Raw genomic sequence first — 23,752 nt, 5'->3', positions numbered from 1 at the left:
GAGCTCCTAGACTCATGAACTATATTACAAGAGGAAAAAGAAGTAGCTGTCATCTTGATCTCTTTAACAATAGCTCCATAGTTCGATCCGCTTCCCGTTTGGACTTCTGTAACCACACCTTTGCAATCTGATGCTAAATGTATGTGATGAAGATTCATATCTTGGGCTAATGCTAACCCTTCCCTGATCGCCAATGCCTCCAGAGTGGCTGCGTCACTGTAACACCCCGTATGTAACTTTCCCTATTTGTACTCCAACTCTTGCCGTTTCCGGCGTTAAGTTATATTTATTTCCTCGGGTTCGGGTCTTTATCTCCGTGTGTTGTTGTCGTTGTCATGCATCTCATATCATGTCATCATGTGTATTGCATTTGCATACGTGTTCATCTCAGGCATTCGAGCATTTTTCCCGTTGTCCGTTTTGCATTCCGGTGCTTCGTTCTCCTCCGGTGGTCATTTCTAACTTCTTTCGTGTGTGGGGATTAAACATTTCCGGATTGGACCGAGACTTGCCAAGCAGCCTTGGTTTACTACCGGTAGACCGCCTGTCAAGTTTCATACCATTTGGACTTCGTTTGATACTCCAACGGTTAACCGAGGGACTGAAAAGGCCTCGTGTGTGTTGCAGCCCAACACCCCTCCAATTTGGCCCAAAACCCACCAAACTCTGCTCCATCATCTAGAGCGTTCGATTACGATTGCGTGGCCGAAAACCGCACCTCATTTGAACTCTCCTAGCTCCCTCTATGGCTATAAATAGACCCCCCTCGAAATATCTCGGATCCCCTCCTCTTCAAACCCTAAATTTCGCCCCCGCACCGGCCGGACACGTCCGAATCCGGCTGGACGCGTCCGCTTCCCCGCCGCCGCGAATCGCTCGCCGCCACGTGGCACGACAGCCGCGCCGCCGCCGAGGCCCGTTCGGCCTAGGACGGGCCCCCGCCGCCGCCTACCGGGCCGCCGCCTCCTCAGCCACGCCGCCCGCCGCCCTTCTCCTCCCCAGCCGCGACGCGCCGCCTGCCGCCAAGCGCGCCGCGCCACCTGCCGCGCCGCCAGCCGCGCCGCCCCGCTCCGGCGCGCGCCGCCGAGCCGCCCGCGTCGCTCCGCGCCGCCTCCCGCCGCCCTGCCAAGCTCCGCCACTCCGACGACTCATCCTCCTCCTTCCCCGACCGACTCTGGCGAGCTCCAGGTCAGCTCTGGTGGGATCCCGGCGATCCTCGATTTCCGTGCCCAGATCCGGAACCGGTGAACAGTGAAACCCTAGGTGGTGATTTTTTCCCTAAGTCCCGTAAATCTCAGTCCATATGCACATGTTCGCGGCTCCGTAACTTTGCATCCGTAGCTACGATTCATGCATATAGCATATCAAGATGTTCATCTTAGAGAGTACATCATTTCATTCCATTGCATCATTTTCATTTGAGTTCATCTTGATGCCTGAAATGCTGTTAGAAGAGGGCTACTTGAGATAATTGTCAGATCTGCTACTCCGTTTAGGTTTTTGTCATTTTTGCCATGATTAATGTGTGCATAATATGCCCATGAACTCTACATGTGTTTTGTTAAGGTTTTGTCATCTTTTCAGAGGTGCAACCCATGTATTTTTAGGATGTGTGTGATGTCTTGTGCAAGCTTGCAAAGTGGTGCACTTGCTAATTTTGTTTTGAGGGACTTAGTAATATCACTAAGTCCTGGATCTGTTTACCTCATGATGCCATATGTTCTTGTTGTTTCCTAGTGATCCGTGCCTCTTTTGAGGATGATCAGTAAGGGAGTTTTGTTAATCTTGTAGTGCTCTATCCATCCATGTCTTTGTTTGCAATTATGGAGCACCCTAGCTTGAGTCAATCGAGCTCTACTTTTGCTACTTTGTGAATCTGGGCAGATTGTCAACTTGTTTGCAATTTTGCCGGTGATGTTGTTGTTGATCCGTGCATGCTATGCTATTGTTCTTGCCATGTCTAGCTTGCATTTTGTGCCTTCTTGATGGGTGTATGATTGCCTTGCCATGACTTGCACCGTAGTGAGTGCATCGAGCTCGTAAACATGCCTACTTGAGTTATATTTCAGCATGTGCCAGTTTTTCACCAAGTCTGAAAACTGATTATGTTTTGCTATGTTCACATACTTGCAATTGTATTTTTTGATCCCTTTTGGCTCAAGGTCACTAAGGGACTTTTGTTAAGCTCTTTGAGTAGCTCCATGTCATGCTTTACTTTTCCATGTTCAGGTCCCATAGCATATAGTTTTGTTGCTCCGAAGAGGGCTACCTGATCTGAAATTCCAGACAAGTGTTGATTTCACTAAGTCTGAGATCTATTTGCCATTTGCATTTTTGCCATGCTTGTTTGAACCTCTTAATGGATGATTTGGCCGTAGCTCAGTGCTAGACTTTTGTTAAACATCTTATGTGCATCCCTGCCATGTATTTTGTTGTCATGTTTGGGTGCTGTAGCATGTTCATTTCATTGCATTTAGAGGCCTACTTGCTGTAAATCACAGACCGGTGTCATTTTTGAATCGCTTGCCATGTCCAAACCGTAACTCCGATTCCGGCGTTCTTTATATCATTTTCAAGCGATTTCATCTCATCTTTCCAGTGGCACACTTGGTTTTCCAAGTTGAGGCCAGGTTCATGCATTTCCTGTCATATCTTGCATTTTGCATCCCGCATCGCATCCCGCATAGCATATCATCTTTGCATTGTGTTGTTTGAGTTTACACGTGGTTGATTGTGTTCTTGTTTCTTGTTTGTCTTGTTTGGGTAGAGCCGGGAGACGAGTTCGCTAACGAGGAGCCCGTTGAGTTTGCTTTTGAGGATCCAGTCAACTCTGACAACTGTGCAGGCAAGATGATCATACCCTCGAAATCACTACTATCTTTGCTATGCTAGTTTGCTAGCTCTTTTGCTATGCCATTGCTACGATGCCTACCACTTGCTTGCAAGCCTCCCAAATTGCCATGTCAAACCTCTAACCCACCATTGTTCTAGCAAACCGTTGATTGACTATGTTACCGCTTTGCTCAGCCCCCTCTTATAGCGTTGCTAGTTGCAGGTGAAGTTTGGAGGCGGTTCCTTATTGGAACATTTATTTACTTGTTGGGATATCATTATATTGCCTTGTTATCTTAATGCATCTATATACTTGGTAAAGGGTGGAAGGCTCGGCCTCTCGCCTAGTGTTTTGTTCCACTCTTGCCGCCCTAGTTTCCGTCATATCGGTGTTATGTTCCCGGATTTTGCGTTCCTTACGCGGTTGGGTTATAATGGGAACCCCTTGATATTTTGCCTTGATTAAAGCTTGTCCAGCAATGCCCAACCTTGGTTTTACCATTTGCCTCCTACCCTTTTCTTTCCCTTGGGTTCTGCAGACTCAAGGGTCATCTTTATTTTAACCCCCCCGGGCCAGTGCTCCTCTGAGTGTTGGTCCACCTGTCAGCTACCGGTGGCCACCAGGGGCAACTCTGGGCTGGCCTACCCGTACCTAGGACAATCTGAGTGTGCCTTGAGAAAGAGATATGTGCAGCTCCTATCGGGATTTGTCGGCACATTCGGGCGGTGTTGCTAGTCTTGTTTTAACCTGTCGAAGTGTCTTGAGTAACCGAGATACCGAGTCTGATCGGAACGTCTTGGGAGGAGGTCTATTCCTTCGTTGACCGTGAGAGCTTGTCATGGGCTAAGTTGGGACTCCCCTGCAGGGATTGAACTTTCGAAAGCCGTGCCCGCGGTTATGGGCAGATGGGAATTTGTTAATGTCCGGTTGTAGATAACTTGAACCTTAACTTAATTAAAATGAATCAACTGAGTGTGTTACCGTGATGGCCTCTTCTCGACGGAGTCCGGGAAGTGGACACGGTGTTGGAGTAATGTTTACGCAGGTTGCTCTCTAGTTTCTCGCTCGCGCTTTGCCTCCTCTTCTCGCTCTCTTTTGCGAATAAGTTAGCCACCATATTTGCTAGTCGCTTGCTGCAGCGCCACTCATATTTTACCTTGCCATTCCTATAAGCTTAAATAGTTTTGATCGCGAGGGTGCGAGATTGCTGAGTCCCTGTGGCTCACAGATTACTATTACACCAGATGCAGGGCCTGATGACTCCGCTCCAGGAGACGCGTATGAGCTCAAGTGGGAGTTCGACGAAGACTCTCAACGTTATTATGTTTCCTTTCCCGATGATCAGTAGTGGTGCCCAGTTGGGGGTGATTGGGACCGTGTCGCATGTTGGGTTATCTTTTATTTTGGCGCCGTAGTCGGGCCATGAGTGTTTGGATGATGTAATGTTATTTATGTACTTGATTGACGTGGCGAGTGTAAGCCAACTATTGTTATCTCCCCTTTATTATTTATATTACATGGGATGTTGTGAAGATTGCCTAACTTGCGACATATGCCTTCAATGCGATTATGTCTCTAAGTCGTGCCTCGACACGTGGGAGCTATAGTCGCATCGAGGGTGTGACAGTCACGATGGTTCAGAAACACATAAGCTAATGCGCCCAAAAAAACACCATCAAAGTTCCTGCATATAGTGCCCACAGCGCCATGGTTTCCTCCCCTTGTCATCCCAGCATCGACGTTGATCTTTGCATAGCGTTCCGGTGGAGCTAACCACCCCAATCCTCCTGGAGACCGCAATCATATGGGGCTCTCTCACATGCGATAATGCTTTGATCTCCGCTAGATATGTGTTCACAAAAGCATTAATAGCGAAAGGGCTTTTGAAGATATCTTCATGAATCACCTTTCGTCTCGCCCCCCAAATGGCCCAAAGTGTTACCACCATCCTGATAAACTCCTCTGAAGGTAAGGCTTTCCCCATTGCAAAAATCCAATCCTTGGCTCCTTCATGCTGATTCAAGCTGATCTGGTCAACTATCTGTTCGGATGACAGTGCCCATGCACCCCGTGACATAGGACATTCGAGTAGCGCGTGTTTCCACGAGTCATGAGCTCCACATAGAGTGCAAGATGCTGTTGTGGCCATATTTCTCCGATGTAGAACTTCCCCAGATGGGATCGAACTCTTCGCCAATCTCCAAAGAAATACCTTCAGCTTTGGTGGAACCTGCATTTTCCACAAAGATTTCCACTCGCACCCCTCTGCTCCTACGTCAGAAGTGCCCTCACGACCCTCAAGCCAAGCCTCCCTGTTAAGCTTTGTCCGAACGAGCATGCGATAACATGAACTGATAGAGAAGTTGCCCCTGGACTCCTCGCTCCATGCCCAAAAATCTGAAACCCGACGCGTGCATAATGGTATTTGGAGAATTGCCTCCGCATCAAAAGGAGCAAAAACTGACCGGACAAGCTGCGTCCTCCACGAGGCCGTGGCGCTCTCAATGAGTTCTGCAACACGACGTGGTGGCTCCAGTACAAGGGATGTGATTGGTCTCTTAAAACTCTCTCTAAGGATCCAATTCTGAGACCAGATGTTTGTTTCTTCACCATCCCCTATCCGGCGAATGATTCCTTGTGCCAAAACGTCTCTTCCGTCCAAAATTCCCCTCCAAATCTGTGAGGGTCGCGAACCCAACTGTGCTTCCAAAAGTGATCGGTCTGGGAAATAGACAGCTTTCAGAATCTTAGCACTCAGTGACTCCGGGTCTTCCAAGATCCTCCATGCTTGCCTTGCTAAAAGGCTCAAGTTAAAAAGCTCTAGGTCTCGAAACCCCATGTCTCCCATATATTTCGGCATTGTCATCGTGTCCCATGACACCCATGCCGGTTTCCTTTGTCCTCTTTTGCTCCCCCCACCAGAACTGTCGAATAATGGATGTGACACTCGCGCACAGTCCTCTTGGGAGCCTGAAACATGACATAGAGAACACTGGTATTGCTTGAGCCACTGATTTTATAAGAACCTCTTTGCCCGCTGCAGACAGTAATTTTCCCATCCAGCCTTTAACTTTTTCCCAGACTCTGTCTCTCATATACTTGAACGTGCCATTCTTTGAGTGTCCCACTTCTGTTGGCATGCCCAAATATATAGGGTGTTTCCAAGAAGCAGGGCCGGGCCTATAGTGGTGCCAAATGTGCGGCCCGCACAGGGCCCATAATTTTGAGGGGGCTCAAATTATTTATATAGGCCTAGTATTAAAAGAACTAACTGCTAGTGCACTGGGCCGCTGGGCGCGATGAGGCCATCGAGCCCTGAAACATGATCGTCTCCTCGTCCTAAACTGCTCGATCTACGTTGTACTAGATGGAAATGGGATATTCCCTCAAAAAAGAGAGAGATGGAAATGGGATCGTTGCCTCGAGCCCTCGTCGGTCTAAAAAAACAACAGGATCGTAGCCTGGAATAGTCGATCGGGATCGGGGAACGGGGATCATCTCGACTCTGGAACTCTCGATCGGGGAACGGGAAACCGCAATCGCGTCGGCCGGACGGCGTCGCTACAGGAAACATCTCGTCGCCTTAGATCGATCGGACATGCCTGCGATCGGATTCAGGCCGCCGATCGATCGGACATGCCTGCGATCAGATTCAGGCCGCCGCCGCCGTTGCCTTGCTCGCCTCCTCTCCTAAATTTCAGACCCGTTGCTCATCAGATTGATCGGTGACCGACTGCAGCCTTCAGGTGCTTAATGACTACCGAGTCCTTTTCTATTAACTTTGATTCCTACTCCTAATTCCTAATTTTCATTAACTATTGACAGGGATTTTTACTTCGTTAGAGACTGGTTCTTAACTCCTTGATTAAGAATCACATTGTAACAGTTCTACCTTAAAGCTATTGAAGTCCTATATGCGTACTACTATGACATAACAAAGACTCAATGATTTGGCCACAATAGCACTTGAGAGTGAAGTGTTGAAGAAGATTGATTACGAGTATATCATTGAAAATTTCATTTTAAAAAATACTAAAAAAATGAGGATGTTCAAATAAATAGCAACCGGGAGTTGGATAGGTATGACTTTTTTTATATGTCCAGTTGTTATGTAAGACATTATATTATATACAGTACATTATAATTTTTTCTATGAGATATATATGCATTATGATTGTTTGTTAGTTTATTCTTTTATGAGATAGGGCCCATTTTTTAGTTTCGCACAGGGCCCCGGATTTTGCCGGCACGGCCCTGCCAAGAAGCTAAGTAGTATACATATCCTGCAATTTTGATGGTGTTATTAACAAATGTAAGATTGATTTATCTTATTGGAGTGCTAACTAAGGACAACTACGTACGTACATCCTACGTAGACATAATTTAATTTGCACGTTGTAGTTAAGTGGAGTATTCGTAAATCAATTACCCCTCCTTTATTTGTCACTCCAGCTTTATCAAATGTCACCCTCATCATGTGCTTTCCTAGTTAGTACCTTTTCTTCGTGGCAATGGAAAAGCTAGCTAGTGATTTTTTCGTGATCTTTTGACCATATACTAATAACTAAGGTTAGAATATCAATTAACCTCCTGAGTGCGGTGCCGGTGGAAGCAAAACAAACTAACCAGACCCATTGCAGTGGCATCGATTGAATTAGTACGACATGCCAGCCAACCTGAATATGTACATAGGACTAGGAGTACCACCTTATCGACTCGATTCGATTGGATCATGGATTGGACTAGTATGTTTATCTTATTCTTGCGTTTATAATTGCACGTGAGTGAGTGCTACCAACCTTGCATGGATGCATGTTTGGACTCTTGACCTGGTCAATCAGCACATGCATGCATTTCATCCTTTTCGTTGCCACGTCAGCATCCACGCAAGAACGCTTCATTCCACTTCAGCCGTCAACCATAAAATTCATCGCAGTACTTTTTTTTTGTCTCCCTTCTTGTAAAGAGATTCAAACTTGGCGCCTGTGTCATATACGTGAGGCAGGAGTCTTCCCGAGCATTAGGTGAACCGTTCATATTTTTTTTCGAAAATCATCATAACTGTTATAAAAGTTCACTGGAGTAAAAATCATCTTAAACATAATAAAAATTACATTGAGGTTTCTGGACCGCTGAACGACCACTATTGCCGATAGAAGAAGCTGTTGTCACGACTCCCTTATCAGAGCCAACGTGATCTGGCCGATGACAACTGGGAAGTCTTCGTACACGTGCCCCTAAGGACCAGAGCCTTGGAGCCGCAGTTGTCGGCATTGAACGGTTGAATTTGAAGCGTCTGACACAGAATCTCAGCACATGACAAGAAACCCTAACCTCACTGCCCCAAGGATACGACAGGAATCTACGTCGGAGCCCTATCGACTACGTCCAGACAGACGAACTCAACGAGGATGGGTGCCCGAAAGACAAACTCGAAGAAAAAGGGCCGGCATCCGCTTGAGCGCCGCGTCTACGAGGACTAAAAATCCTTATTCTAAACTACTAACCAGAGCGTAGGCACCTGCAGGATTCCCCTTCGCGCCAGCGGCCACCAGAGCAGAGGCACCGGAATTCCCCTCCCCGCCACCGGCCACCAGAGCGGAGGCACCGGGATTCCCCTCCACGCCACCGGCTACCAGAGCGGAGGCACCGGAATTCCCCTCCTCGCCATCGGCCGTCAGAGAGGCGGGCAGGGAGGAAAGCGAATTCACGGACACACCGATGAATTCTGGTGGGGAGAGTTTGCCCTAGCCACTTAGGGTTAAGCGAGGAAACAAGAGGGTCGTAAAAACCCACTCATATTGACCTGACCTAATTCAAATCAAAATAATCAGCACTTCCAAACCAAACCAGCACAGCCGTCGTTTTCACAAACGGTTTCCTCAATCCCAAGGTAGTTATCTGAATTCTATCTAGCTAGAACAAGACTGGCCCAGCAACAAGAAAGAGAAAAACAGCGAGCAAATCCATCCGTCATCTTCAAGTCTGAGTGCTGACTTGAGAAAATCAGATAAAGTGGTGGCTCCAGCACCATGAATCCATGGTGGCTGTGTCCTCGGAGGCGCCGAGCAGCTGCTCGAGGTACTCCGCACCGAGGTCCTCAAGCTCCATCACCATGCCCTCTGGCTGCGCCCCCCGGGTGGCGGCCTTCACCTTCCTGCCCGCCGCCGTGGCCTTCCGGCTCCGCATGGAGTGCCGCCGCTTGAGCGCGAGCACGGGCGACACGCTATGGGCACGACCGCACACGTCGTCTGCTACGCCCTCAAGCGAACGCCGGACATGGTCGGCGGGGAAGTTGAGCACGGCGGCGCCGCCGCGGATGGCGAAGGCAGCTTGGTCGTATGCCAGCGCCGCAGTCTCCGGGCTGTCGAAGGTGCCCAGCCACACACGCACGCCGTTCCGCGTCGAGTCACGGATCTCCGCCGCGTACTTGCCCCATGGCCGCTTGCGCACCCCGCGGAACGCGCGCCCGTCGCTGACTTGGTGACCTGCTTCCTCTCCGTCGGCCGCCTCTAGCTTCACCGGCGCCGCCAGGGCCTTGTGCGTGTGTTGCTGGTGCTGTGAGAGCATGTGGAGCAGGAGCATCTCGTCGGCATCGTTGGTGTCGAACGGGAGCAGGGGCGGCGTGGTCAGAGCACGGTGGTGCCATGGCGTGGAGTCGGCAGAGCCAGTGGACGAGCCCGGCGAGTGGAGCGGGAGTTGGCGGGATGCTGCCGCTGGGTGGTGGTTCTACTGCGTGGTCATGGCACGGCGGGTCAAGAAGTTAACGACGCCGGTGGTGAGCCGCCGGGAGGTCGATGAAATGTCGGGTTGGAACGGATGGAGGCTCGGCTCCATGGTTTTATACTGGTGACAGGGGTTGGTTGAGCTGAAGATGAAGCAGGGGAGGGTAAAGTCGGGATTTATAGGAAAAATGCTTTGCTTCCTGGCCTCCTTCTTTTCTTAACTATTTCTGGATCCTCTGCTTTGCTGAGGCAGACGTGTGATGGCGATGTGCTCTTGTATCTGTGATGCTATTGATATTTGTAAGAGCATTACTAGTAGAACCCTCAAACTCTCGAACCCTCACTAGTGTTTTAAGGGTTAAAAATGATCTTTTTATACACTTTTACGGATTGAAAAACAGGGGCAAAGATTAGAACCCTCAAACCCAACCCTTATAACGGAATATTCCCCATGAACGACGTTGTCGTTGCGCGCGAGAGGTCGACGGGGCGGCCACCGGCGACGGGGGCGACTAGCATCGGCGGTCGCGGGCGTGGGCGCGGGAGTTGGGAGGATTTTCCCCTCCCGCGCGAGTATAACCGCCAAATGAGGGTTGTGGTAGGTTTTGCTCCCCAACCCTTACTTTTGAGGATTGGGAGAGAGTTTGAGGGTTGGACCTTTAAATTTTTTTAAGGGTTTGAGGGTTAAGGGGTTCTAGTCTACGGCTTTTTTTCGACAAAAACTGTAAAAAAACAGTTATTTTTAGGGGTTTGAGGGTTTGAGGGCTCTACTAGTAATGCTCTAAGAGCATTTACTAAGTAATAGTAGTAGTTATTTGTATGATGTGATAGGGCTAGCAATTGAGATGCAAATTCAAGTGATTACAGCCAAATAAAAACTCTAGAAATCAAGGAATGTTAAAGAAAAAAATCAATAAGTTCATGGATGCTAAAATCCAGAACTACTGGCGAAAAAACTCAATGAATTCATGAATGTTAAAGAAAATAAAATCAAGAAAGCCATGGATGTTAAAATCCAGAAATTTGCTGGCACTACTGGCAACTCGTAATGAAAAAAGTAGTCGCACAGACATGGAGTTTTGGCTTCTCATATAGATCCTTATGAAGGGTAAAATCTGAAGAGAAAATAGCAGAATAATTTAAAAAATCATGAATAATATTTCCAACATGTTCTACCTATGTGTAAAGTTTTGTGAAAAAAATGACAGCCATGGCGCTCTGGAAAAAGATTTGGTGCTCTCAAATTACATTTTTTGAAGCATGTGTCGAAAAAAGGCTTTTGCCTCTCTTTATACATTATACATAAAACAACACACCCGAGAACCGATACAAAGTGATGAGGAAAACCCCTTACAATGCAGACCAAAGATAAAACCAGATGACAAGAGTGGACACACTCCATCATGACACACAAGAGACTACTGACTAGAAGAAAGACAACGCCTCCATGAGAAGTGAGGATAACCGAGGAAGCCAGCCCAGGGACGCGACCCCAGGGACGCGAGGAAGCCAGCCCCATAGTCGGCACGCACCATAGAGCATGGGAGGAGTGAGGATAACCGAGGTCCGCGCGCATCAGAGCCATCGTCACCCAGCCACGCCTCCACTGTGACCACCCGCCTACACCACGGCCATGCTGCACCACGCTACCAAGAAACGGCCAGAGCCATGCCGCCTTGACGCTCCAGATGGCCACCACGATCTCGCAAGATCCGACGACCCAAGCCTCCTGAGCCACGTTAGGTAGGGGAGGCACCATCGCCGCCGCTACCACGCGGGCTTCGCATGGAGGCGCTCACCAGCGGCGCCCAGGAGGAGGAATGGGAGGAGGGGAGTGGTTGGTGGCGACAGAAGGAAGGTGCCCGGGCTACTCCCGCAAGCAACAACTTTTTTGAAGCATTTTGCACCACTGGTTTTATTTTATTTTGTCTACAGCCCTACAAATATCATTTCTTCACAAAACAATGTCTGTGGACAGACCACTCAAACCTACTTTTCTTGCCAGAAGGGAAAATCCTTTTTTAAAAAAAATGGTCAGGAATTGTTCCGGATTTCAAGGCATCTCCAATGTCGACCCTCAAACCACTCGTAACCGTCCGGACTGCGCGGTTCAGACATGTTTTCTCATCCAACGAGGGCATGTATCGGTCAGCTGACCGGTCCGGATGTGCTTTATCCAAAAATTGGAAGCATACTTGGGGGGGGGGGGGGTCGGCTTTGAGGGAGTCCCTAGTGTTGCCACGTAGGGCTACGACTCTCGACGATCAAATTCTCTTTCACTGCGGCCCTGCTCCACCTTGCTTTGCAACTGCACCCTCCTTGTTCAACGCCGTCGCTATACCTATCCGGCCACCACCCAGGCATTGTCGAACGTCCACTACCACCACCCACGCGCCCACTCGCCTTGTCCTACAGCACCGTCCACCCAGGGTCCATCTGCAACCAAGTACTATCTGGCCCCTGTCGACGACATCCACGGCAGACACCACAGCCGATAGGTGTTTGTTCACATGCCATTGAGCTTATTTTCGAACTTCATGTCGTTTTTTAATAGTAAGAAAGATGGCGTGGTACTCAAGCCTGGATGATGAGTTGTTATCTGATGCGTGGTTAGCCATATCTGCGGACATCGTAGGTAAGAGCAGAAGGAGTCTCTTTTGGTAGTGCGTGCATGGTTCATTTCATGCGCAAAAGCACATTGCGCCCCTATGACATGCACATCATCCATGAATGCAATATGAAGCCGTTAGCGTATCGATGGTACACCATCCAGAACTGTTGGGGATATTACTACTGGGCGTAAACCGGCCTATCTGGACCGGGTTAACTTCATCAGTAGTTAAGTATGTTAAAGCCCATGAAGGTAGATGAGGGCTTAAAGCCCATGATCGGTTTAAGGCTTGTAGCCGTAAACCGGCATCGGTATGTAAACTTGTACTGTAAGTTAGGAATAAGTAGAGACCAAACCAAAAACGTATATGAGCCGGTGTTGGGACTCTGTAAACCGACGGGCGTCACCCATGTATATAAGGGGACGACACGGCGGCGGTTCAAGGACAATAGACAACAACTCGAGACTTAGGCGAAGCTTGTTTGCTCCCTAGTCATCGAAACCCCATCAATCCCATCACAACTAGACGTAGGCTTTTACCTTCATCGAAGGGGCCGAATTAGTATAAACTCTCTTGCGTCCCTGTGTCCGCTTTAACCCCTTCAAGCTAACCCGTTGCGATGGCTCCACGACTAAGTCCTTTCACAAGGACATTTGCCGTGACAATTCCACGACAGTTGGCGCCCACCGTGGGGCTACCGCATGATGGTTTCAAATTCTTGGAGGGCCGCTTTGAAGGACTCGAAGGCTACGCTGTGGGCCAGATGACTAAGAGTCGTCGCGGCAAGCTCTACATCGATGATGCAGGCTGGGGCCCCGAGGCCGGCTCAGTTGAGTACGGGTACCGGGTCCCCTTTGGTGGCATACACGTTTTCATCGGCAAGATCGGTGAACCGGGCCCTGAGCCGGACATCTGCACCGACCTCGTCGAAACGGCTCAGCGTGCGCGGTCCGCCCGGGTTAAACCGGCCGTGAAGCGTGCCTTCGTGGGAGTCATCCGTGGAGGAAGTTATGAGGATGGATCGGAATCTCGCGGCGAGACCGTCGTTTATTTCGGCGACGAGTCATCAACCGGAGAAACCGAATCTCTATATCAGCTACAAGATGGCCGGATTGGGGGCTGTTCCGATGGCGACAGTAATCTGGACCCCTCTGATCTACCCAACTGAGTTGGAATATTCATGGCCGGCACACAAGCAGCGCTTCATTCTTCGACCGCTGCGCCAATAACCTCCAGTTCAGTAGCGGCGACAGCTGCCGGGGCAGGAAGCTCTGTACGCCCGCCGGCTCAAGTTCTATCAGATCTATTTGATGCATTGGCTGTGCTTATGGCAGAAGCTAGCCCGGCGGATCAGGACGTCCACAACGCGGAGATTGCAAAGGTGAAGGAACATATCACCCAGGCCAAGGCGGACCTGGCAGCTGAGAATGCTAGGATGACAGCAGAGCGGGCCGCTTTAGACGCACAAGCCTACAGGCTCATGTTGGACCAGAATGCGTCGCATGAAATCATGAAGAGGAAGTATCGATCCCGTTTGCCTTCGGTTTTCGAGGCCAGAGACCTTTTCAACACCCCAGGAGCAGGAACCAGTAATCCGCTGGAGGGAAACCGGGCGGAAGCTCCTGGGACCAGCGCGCCGGTTCAGCCCCGTCTGATGGATCTGCCTTGTCAAAACACTGTTATACCTCAGGCTGTTTCAACACCTCCGGGTCATTATTCCAACCCGATGGACAATCTCGTTGCCGCTGCTGCACGACTGGAGGCCATTCCAACAGGAAGCATACTCGTACAGCCGCGACCGGATCCACTCGACCCCTCGTCTAAGCCGGAGCTATAGCAGGCGTATGGATGAACCGGCAGTGTTAAGTAATGAACGACGTGGAGCACCCCGCAGCAACAACCCGGCGGGTGGTGCTGATAACGCTCAGGAAGTTGTGGACCGGGCCCGAGCGTGCAGGGAGGCCGAGTTAGCTGCACAGTATCAGGCTCGGCAGCTTACGCCGGTTCGTCCAACTATCTCGGTTGAACCTGGGGTTACTTCTAGTTCTTTGGGGGTGCCTTTCCTTGTCCCCGCTTTACACAATGTGCGCCTGCCCAAGGATTTCAAAGGCTCACGCGAGGTACCAAATTACACGGCGGATCAACCTCCAGAGACATGGGTGGAGAGCTATGAGATGGCCATGGAGATGCTCGATGTGGATGATGCGGCATGTGCGAAATACTTCACCATGATGCTTGAAGGAACGACCCGTACTTGGTTAAAAAGCTTACCGGCCAATTCTATCAGTTCATGGGCCCAATTACGAGCCCGGTTTATCTGTAATTTCAAGGATACATGTAAGCAGCCTATGTCGATAGTGGACTTAGCTGCCTGCGTCCAGGAGGAAGGAGAATCAACGACTCATTGGGTGCGCCGGGTCTCACGACTGTTGCATTCATTAGACCGCATCAACGCTGACACTGCAGTCATAACCCTAGAAGGCAACTGCCGGTTTGGGCCCCTAAAGCTGAAGTTGGGACGGATGAAGCGCCATTGCACTGACATGGGGACCCTCATGGCTGCCTTGGTAAAGTATGCTGATTCTGATAGTACCAAGGATCCTGAGTCTGATGATGACAAGACAGGGAAGGGAAAGAAGAACAACAACTCCAAAGGTCAGCAGCACCACTCGGCAGGTAACGGTAGCGGAGGCAAGCGTAAAGCGGATGGCAACATGGACTTCGTGGCTAATACCAACGCGCAGGACAAGGGTCAGCGACGCAAGGGTAAACCGCCGAATCGCGGTGGAGCGCCTAACCCTAACCCGGACCGCTTAAATTATCTATTGAACCAGCCCTGTCCAAAGCATGGGACAAAGGAGGTGCCAGGAAACCACCTTTGGAAGGATTGCTTCATTATGCAGGAGTTCAAGAATTCTAATGCTTTCTGGTATGATCACGGCTCCGGCGGTGGCTCAGGATCTGGGCCGGGTTACGGTGGAGGAAATTCCGGTTCAGGATTTAATGGTAATCCGGGCGGACATAACAATCAAAATAATCAGAACAATCAGGGTGGCTACAACCAGCAGCAGCAACAGTCGGGTTACCAGAGCAACCCAAAGCAGTTGAATAATGGGCAGTACCATGTCTTCACCACTAGCTTGGACAAGCGAGACCGGAAGGTTCAGAGGCGGGCAGTCAACTCTGTTGAACCGGCCGTGCCCCGTTATCTACACTGGTCTGAATAGCCAATCATATGGAGCCGAGAGGATCACCCTCCCCAGGTTGATAACCCAGGTCAGTTGGCTCTGGTGGTGGCGCCTCAGGTGGGAGGTTACAAGTTCACCAAGGTGCTCATGGATGGAGGGAGTAGCATTAATATCTTGTACTATGAGACCTTCCGTCGTATGGGACTAACAGATAAAAATCTCAAACCGTCCAATACGGTGTTCCATGGTGTGGTACCTGGCAAGCCAGCATATCCTGTTGGTAAGATAGCTCTGGAAGTGGCCTTCGGAGATGATTATGATTCCAGGTCGGAAACATTGACGTTTGAAGTGGTGAAAATCCAAAGTCCATATCACGCCCTGTTTCGGCGACCGGCCTACGCCAAGTTTATGGCACGGCCCTGTTATGTGTATTTGCAGCTCAAGATGCCGGGTCACAAGGGGACAATCACGGTTCACGGAAGCCGTAAAATCGCTTTGGAGTGCGAGGAAGGAGATGCGGCCTATGCAGAGTCGGTTTGTGCCACCGAGGAGCTGAAGTATTATAAGGACAATGTTGATCCGGCGGACATGACTCCATTAAAGAAGCCAACTATGGAGCATGATCCGGCTCTGAAGTTCAAATCGGCAGCTGAAACTAAGCTTGTTGACTTCGTGCCTGGCGATTCGTCCAAGCAGTTCAACATCAGTGCCAACTTGGATCCGAAATAGGAAAGCGCGCTCATCGAGTTCATCCGTGAGAATCGGGACATTTTTGCATGGAAGCTCTCTGACATGCCAGGTGTATCGAGGCAACTCGCTGAGCACACCCTTAATGTGGATCCTAAATACAAACCGGTGAAACAGTTCCTTCGTCGGTTTAACGAAGAAAGACGCAAGGCGATTGGAGAAGAGGTAGCCAGGTGTTGGGTTTCGTAGTAATTTCAAAAAATTTCCTACGCACACGCAAGATCATGTGATGCATAGCAACGAGAGGGGAGAGTGTTGTCTACGTACCCACGCAGACCGACTGCGGAAGCGTTGACACGACGTAGAGAAAGTAGTCGTACATCTTCACGATCCAACCAATCAAGCACCGAAACTACGACACCTCCGAGTTCGAGCACACGTTCAGCTCGATGACGATCCCCGGACTCCGATCCAGCAAAGTGTCGGGGAAGAGTTCCGTCAGCACGACGGCGTGGTGACGATCTTGATGCACTACAGCAGCAGGGCTTCGCCTAAACTCTGCTACAGTATTATCGAGGAATATGGTGGCTGGGGGCACCGCACACGGCTAACGAATAGATCACGTGGATCAACTTGTGTGTTTCTAGGGTGCCTCTGCCTTAGTATATAAAGGACCAAAGGGGGGGAGGCTGGCCGGCCACCTTGGGCGCGCCAGGAGAGTCCTACTCCCTTTGGGAGTAGGATTCCCCCCACCCCCCCAATCCTAGTTGGAATAGGATTCCTTGAGGGGGGAAAGAGAGAGAGGGGCCGGCCACCTCTCCTAGTCCAAATAGGACTAGGGGAAGGGGGGAGGCGCACAGCCACCTTGGGCTGCCCCTTTCTCCTTTACACTAAAGCCCACTAAGGCCCATATAGCTCCCGGGGGGTTCCGGTAACCTCCCGGTACTCCGGTAAAATCCCGATTTCACCCAGAACACTTCCGATATCCAAACATAGGCTTCCAATATATCCATCTTTACATCTCGACCATTTCGAGACTCCTCGTCATGTCCGTGATCACATCCGGGACTCCGAACAACCTTCGGTACATCAAAATGCATAAACTCATAATATAACTGTCATCGTAACCTTAAGCGTGCGGACCCTACGGGTTCGAGAACAATGTAGACATGACCGAGACACGTCTCCGGTCAATAACCAATAGCGGGACCTGGATGCCCATATTGGCTCCTACATATTCTACGAAGATCTTTATCGGTCAGACCGCATAACAACATACGTTGTTCCCTTTGTCATCGGTATGTTACTTGCACGAGATTCGATCGTCGGTATCCAATACCTAGTTCAATCTCGTTACCGGCAAGTCTCTTTACTCGTTCCGTAATACATCATCTCACAACTAACATATTAGTTGTAATGCTTGCAAGGCTTATGTGATGTGCATTACCGAGAGGGCCCAGAGATACCTCTCCGACAATCAAAGTGACAAATCCTAATCTCGAAATACGCCAACCCAACATGTACCTTTGGAGACACCTGTAGTACTCCTTTATAATCACCCAGTTACGTTGTGACGTTTGGTAGTACCCAAAGTGTTCCTCTGGTAAACGGGAGTTGCATAATCTCATAGTTATAGGAACATGTATAAGTCATGAAGAAAGCAATAGCAACATACTAAACGATCGGGTGCTAAGCTAATGGAATGGGTCATGTCAATCAGATCATTCAACTAATGATGTGACCTCGTTAATCAAATAACAACACTTTGTTCATGGTCAGGAAACATAACCATCTTTGATTAACGAGCTAGTCAAGTAGAGGCATACTAGTGACACTCTGTTTGTCTATGTATTCACACATGTATTATGTTTCTGGTTAATACAATTCTAGCATGAATAATAAACATTTATCATGATATAAGGAAATAAATAATAACCATATTATTGCCTCTAGGGCATATTTCCTTCAGTCTCCCACTTGCACTAGAGTCAATAAACTAGTTCACGTCGCCATGTGATTTAACAGCAATAGTTCACATCACCATGTGATTAACACCCATAGTCCACATCGATATGTGACCAACACCCAAACGGTTTACTAGAGTCAATAATCTAGTCCACATTATATTATGTGATTAACACCCAAAGAGTACTAAGGTGTGATCATGTTTTGCTTGTGAGATAATATTAGTCAACGGGTCTGTCACATATAGATCCGTAAGTATTTTGCGAATTCTATGTCTACAACGCTCTGCATGGAGCTACTCTAGCTAATTGCTCTCACTTTCAATATGTATCTAGATCGAGACTTAGAGTCATCCAGATCTGTGTCAAAAACTTGCATTGACGTAACCTTTTACGACGAACCTTTTTGTCACGTCCATAATCGAGAAACATATCCTTATTTTACTAAGGATAATTCTGACCGCTGTCCAGTGATCTACTCCTAGATCACTATCGTACTCCCTTGCTAAATCAGTGCAGGGTATACAATAGATCTGGTATACAACATGACATACTTTATAGAACCTATGGCCAAGGCACAGGGAATGACTTTCATTCTCTTTCTATCTTCTGCCGTGGTCGGGCTTTGAGTCTTACTCAACTTCACACCTTGTAATACAGGCAAGAACTCTTTCTTTGACTGCTCTATTTTGAACTACTTCAAAAAATCTTGTCAAGGTATGTACTCATTGAAAAAACTTATCAAGCGTCTTGATCTATCTTTATAGATCTTGAAGCTCAATATGTAAGCAGCTTCACTGAAGCCTTTCTTTGAAAAAACTCCTTTCAAATACTCCTTTATGCTTTACAGAATAATTCTACATTATTTCCGATCAACAATATGTCATTCACATATACTTATCAGAAATGCTGTAGTGCTCCCACTCACTTTCTTGTAAATACAGGCTTCACCGCAAGTCTGTATAAAACTATATGCTTTGATCAACTCATCAAAGCGTATATTCCAACTCCGAGATGCTTGTACCAGTCCATAGATGGATTGCTGGAGCTTGCATATTTTGTTAACACCTTTAGGATCGACAAAACCTTCTAGTTGCATCGTATACAACTCTTCTTTAATAAATCCATTAAGGAATGTAGTTTTGTTTATCCATTTGCCAGATTTCATAAAATGTGGCAATTGCTAACATGATTCGAACATACTTAAGCATAGATACGAGTGAGAAAGTCTCATCGTAGTCAACACCTTGAACTTGTCGAAAACCTTTTGTGACAATTCTAGCTTTGTAGATAGTAACACTACTATCAGCGTCCGTCTTCCTCTTGAAGATCCATTTATTCTCAATTGCTTGCCGATCAGTGGGCAAGTCAACCAAAGTCCATACTTTGTTCTCATACATGGATCATATCTCAGATTTCATGGCCTCAAACCATTTCGTGGAATCTGGGCTCATCATCGCTTCCTCATAGTTTACAAGTTCGTCATGGTCTAGTAACATGACTTCCAAAACAGGATTACCGTACCACTCTGGTCCGGATCTCACTCTGGTTTACCTATGAGATTTGGTAGTAACTTGATCTGAAGTTTCATGATCATCATCATTAGCTTCCTCACTAATTGGTGTAGGTGTCACAGAAACCAGTTTCTGTGATGTACTACTTTCCAATAAGGGAGGAGGTACAGTTACCTCATCAAGTTCTACTTTCCTCCCACTCACTTCTTTCGAGAGAAACTCCTTCTCCAGAAAGTTTCCGAATTTAGCAACAAAATTCTTGCCTTCGGATCTGTGATAGAAGGTGTACCCAAAAAACTCCTTTGGGTATCCTATGAAGACATATTTCTCCAATTTGGGTTTGAGCTTATCAGGTTGAAACTTTTTCACATAAGCATTGCAACCTCAAACTTTAAGAAACGACAGCTTAGGTTTCTTGCTAAACCATAGTTCATATGGTGTCGTCTCAACGGATTTAGATGGTGCCCTATTTAACGTGAATGTAGCTGTCTCTAATGCATAACCCCAAAACGATAGTGGTAGATCGGTAAGATACATCATAGATTGCACTATATCCAATAAAGTACGGTTATGACATTCGGACACACCATTACATTGTGGTGTTCTAGGTGGCATGAGTAGTGAAACTATTTCACATTGTTTTTAACTGAAGGCCAAACTCGTAACTCAAATACTCTTCTCTACGATCAGATTGTAGAAACTTTATTTTCTTGTTACGATGATTTTTCACTTCACTCTGAAATTCTTTGAACTTTTCAAATGTTTCAGACTTATGTTTCATCAAGTAGATATACTCATATCTGCTCAAATCATCTGTGAAGATAAGAAAATAATGATACCTATCGCGAGCCTCAATATTCATTGGACCACATACATCAGTATGTATGATTTCCAACAAATCTGTTGCTCGCTCCATTGTTCCGGAGAACAGCGTTTTAGTCATCTTGCCCATAAGGCATGGTTCGCAAGCATCAAGTGATTCATAATAAAGTGATTCCAAAATCCCATCAGCATGGAGTTTCTTCATGTGCTTTACACCAATATGACCTAAACGGCAGTGCCACAAATAAGTTGCACTATCATTATTAACTTCGCATCTTTTGGTTTCAATATTAGGAATATGTGTATCATTAAGATCGAGATCCAATGAACTATTTTTCATTGGGTGTGTAACCATATAAGGTTTTATTCATGTAAACAGAACAACAATTTATTCTTTTACTTAAATGAATAACTGTATTACAATAAACATGATCAAATCATATTCATGCTCAACGCAAACACCAAATAACACTTATTTAGGTTCAACACTAATCCCGAAAGTATAGGGAGTGTGCGATGATGATCATATCAATCTTGGAACCACTTCCAACACACATCGTCACTTCACCCTTAACTAGTCTGTGTTCATTCTGCAACTCCCGTTTCGAGTTACTACTCTTAGCAACTAATCCAGTATCAAATACTGAGGGGTTGCTATAAACACTAGTAAAGTACACATCAATAACATGTATATCAAATATGCTTATGTTCACTTTACCATCCTTCTTATCCGCCAATCACTTGGGGTAGTTCCGCTTCCAGTGACTAGTCCCTTTGCAGTAGAAGCACTTAGTCTCAGGCTTAGGACCAGACTTGGGCTTCTTCACTTGAGCAGCAACTTGCTTGCTGTTTTTCTTGAAGTTCCCCTTCTTCCCTCTACCCTTTTCTTGAAACTAGTGATCTTGTCAACCATCAACACTTGATGTTTTTCTTGATTTCTACCTTCGTTGATTTCAGCATCACAAAGAGCTTGGGAGTTGTTTCCGTTATCCCTTGCATATTATAGTTCATCACGAAGTTCTACTAACTTGGTGATGGTGACTAGAGAATTTTGTCAATCACTATCTTATCTGGAAGATTAACTCCCACTTGATTCAAGCGATTGTAGTACCCAGACAATCTGAGCACATGCTCACTAGTTGAGCGATTCTCCTCCATCTTTTAGCTATAGAACTTGTTGGAGACTTCATATCTCTCAACTCGGGTATTTGCTTGAAATATTAATTTCAACTCCTGGAACATCTCATATGGTCCATGAAGTTCAAAACGTCTTTGAAGTCCCGATTCTAAGCCGTTAAGCATGGTGCACTTAAACTATCAAGTAGTCATCATATTGAGCTTAGCCAAACGTTCATAACGTCTGCATCTGCTCCTGCAATAGGTCTGTCACCTAGCGGTGCATCAAGGACATAATTCTTCTGTGCAGCAATGAGGATAAACCTCAGATCACGGATCCAATCTGCATCATTGCTACTAACATCTTTCAACACAATTTTTCTCTAGGAACATATCAAAATAAACATATGAAAGCAACAACGCAAGCTATTGATCAACAACATAATTTGCAAAATACCACCAGGACTAAGTTCATGATAAATTTAAGTTCAATTAATCATATTACTTAAGAACTCCCACTTAGATAGACATCCCTCTAATCTTCTAAGTGATTATGTGATCCATATCAACTAAACCATAACCGATCATCACGTGAGATGGAGTAGTTTTCAATGGTGAACATCACTATGTTGATCATATCTACTATATGATTCACGCTCGACCTTTCGGTCTCCGTGTTCCGAGGCCATATCTGCATATGCTAGGCTCGTCAAGTTTAACCCGAGTATTCCGCGTGTGCAAAACTGGCTTGCACCCGTTGTAGATGGACGTAGAGCTTATCACACTCGATCATCACGTGGTGTCTGGGCACGGCGAACTTTGGCAACGGTGCATACTCAGGGAGAACACTTCTTGATAATTTAGTGAGAGATCATCTTATAATGCTACCGTCAATCAAAGCAAGATAAGATGCATAAAAGATAAACATCACATGCAATCAATATAAGTGATATGATATGGCCATCATCATCTTGTGCCTGTGATCTCCATCTCCGAAGCACCGTCATGATCACCATCGTAGCATCGTTGTCGTCTCGCCAATCTTATGTTTCCACGACTATCACTACCGTTTAGTAATAAAGTAAAGCATTACATCGCGATTGCATTGCATACAATAAAGCCACAACCATATGGCTCCTGCCAGTTGCCGATAACTCGGTTACAAAACATGATCATCTCATACAATAAAATTCAGCATCATGCCTTGACCATATCACATCACAACATGCCCTGCAAAAACAAGTTAGACGCCCTCTACTTTGTTGTTGCAAGTTTTACGTGGCTGCTACGGGCTTAAGCAAGAACCAATCTCACCTACGCATCAAAACCACAACGATAGTTTGTCAAATAGACTCCGTTTTAACCTTCGCAAGGACCGGGCGTAGCCACACTTGGTTCAACTAAAGTTGGAGAGACAGTCGCCCGCAAGCCACCTATGTGCAAAGCACGTCGGGGAAACCGGTCTCGCGTAAGCGTACGCGTAATGTTGGTCCGGATCGTCTCATCCAACAATGCCACCGAACCAAAGTATGACATGCTGGTAGGCAGTATGACTTATATCGCCCACAACTCACTTGTGTTCTACTCGTGCATATAACATCAACATAAATAACCTACGCTCTGATACCACTGTTGGGTTTCGTAGTAATTTCAAAAAATTTCCTACGCACACGCAAGATCATGTGATGCATAGCAACAAGAGGGGAGAGTGTTGTCTACGTACCCACGCAGACCGACTGCGGAAGCGTTGACACGACGTAGAGGAAGTAGTCGTACGTCTTCACGATCCAACCGATCAAGCACCGAAACTACGACACCTCCGAGTTCGAGCACACGTTCAGCTCGATGACGATCCCCGGACTCCGATCCAGCAAAGTGTCGGGGAAGAGTTCCGTCAGCACGACGGCGTGGTGACGATCTTGATGCACTACAGCAGCAGGGCTTCGCCTAAACTCTGCTACAGTATTATCGAGGAATATGGTGGCTGGGGGCACCGCACACGGCTAACGAATAGATCACGTGGATCAACTTGTGTGTTTCTGGGGTGCCTCTGCCTTAGTATATAAAGGACCAAAGGGGGGGAGGCTGGCCGGCCACCTTGGGCGCGCCAGGAGAGTCCTACTCCCTCTGGGAGTAGGATTCCCCCCCCCCCCCAATCCTAGTTGGAATAGGATTCCTTGAGGGGGGAAAGAGAGAGAGGGGGCCGGCCACCTCTCCTAGTCCAAATAGGACTAGGGGAAGGGGGGAGGCGCACAGCCACCTTGGGCTGCCCCTTTCTCCTTTCCACTAAA

General features: G+C 47.5%; 1 pseudogene; it reads right to left on the bottom strand.

Annotated features, from left to right (window-relative positions):
• Positions 1-8,729: 8,729 nt before the first annotated feature.
• Positions 8,730-9,670, bottom strand: LOC119283773 (annotated as a pseudogene).
• Between the last annotated feature and the right edge of the window lie 14,082 nt (positions 9,671-23,752).

Source organism: Triticum dicoccoides, chromosome 4A (assembly GCF_002162155.2).
Source record: "Triticum dicoccoides isolate Atlit2015 ecotype Zavitan chromosome 4A, WEW_v2.0, whole genome shotgun sequence".
NCBI classification, from domain to species: Eukaryota; Viridiplantae; Streptophyta; class Magnoliopsida; order Poales; family Poaceae; genus Triticum; species Triticum dicoccoides.
This window is presented reverse-complemented; position numbering and strand designations above follow the sequence as displayed.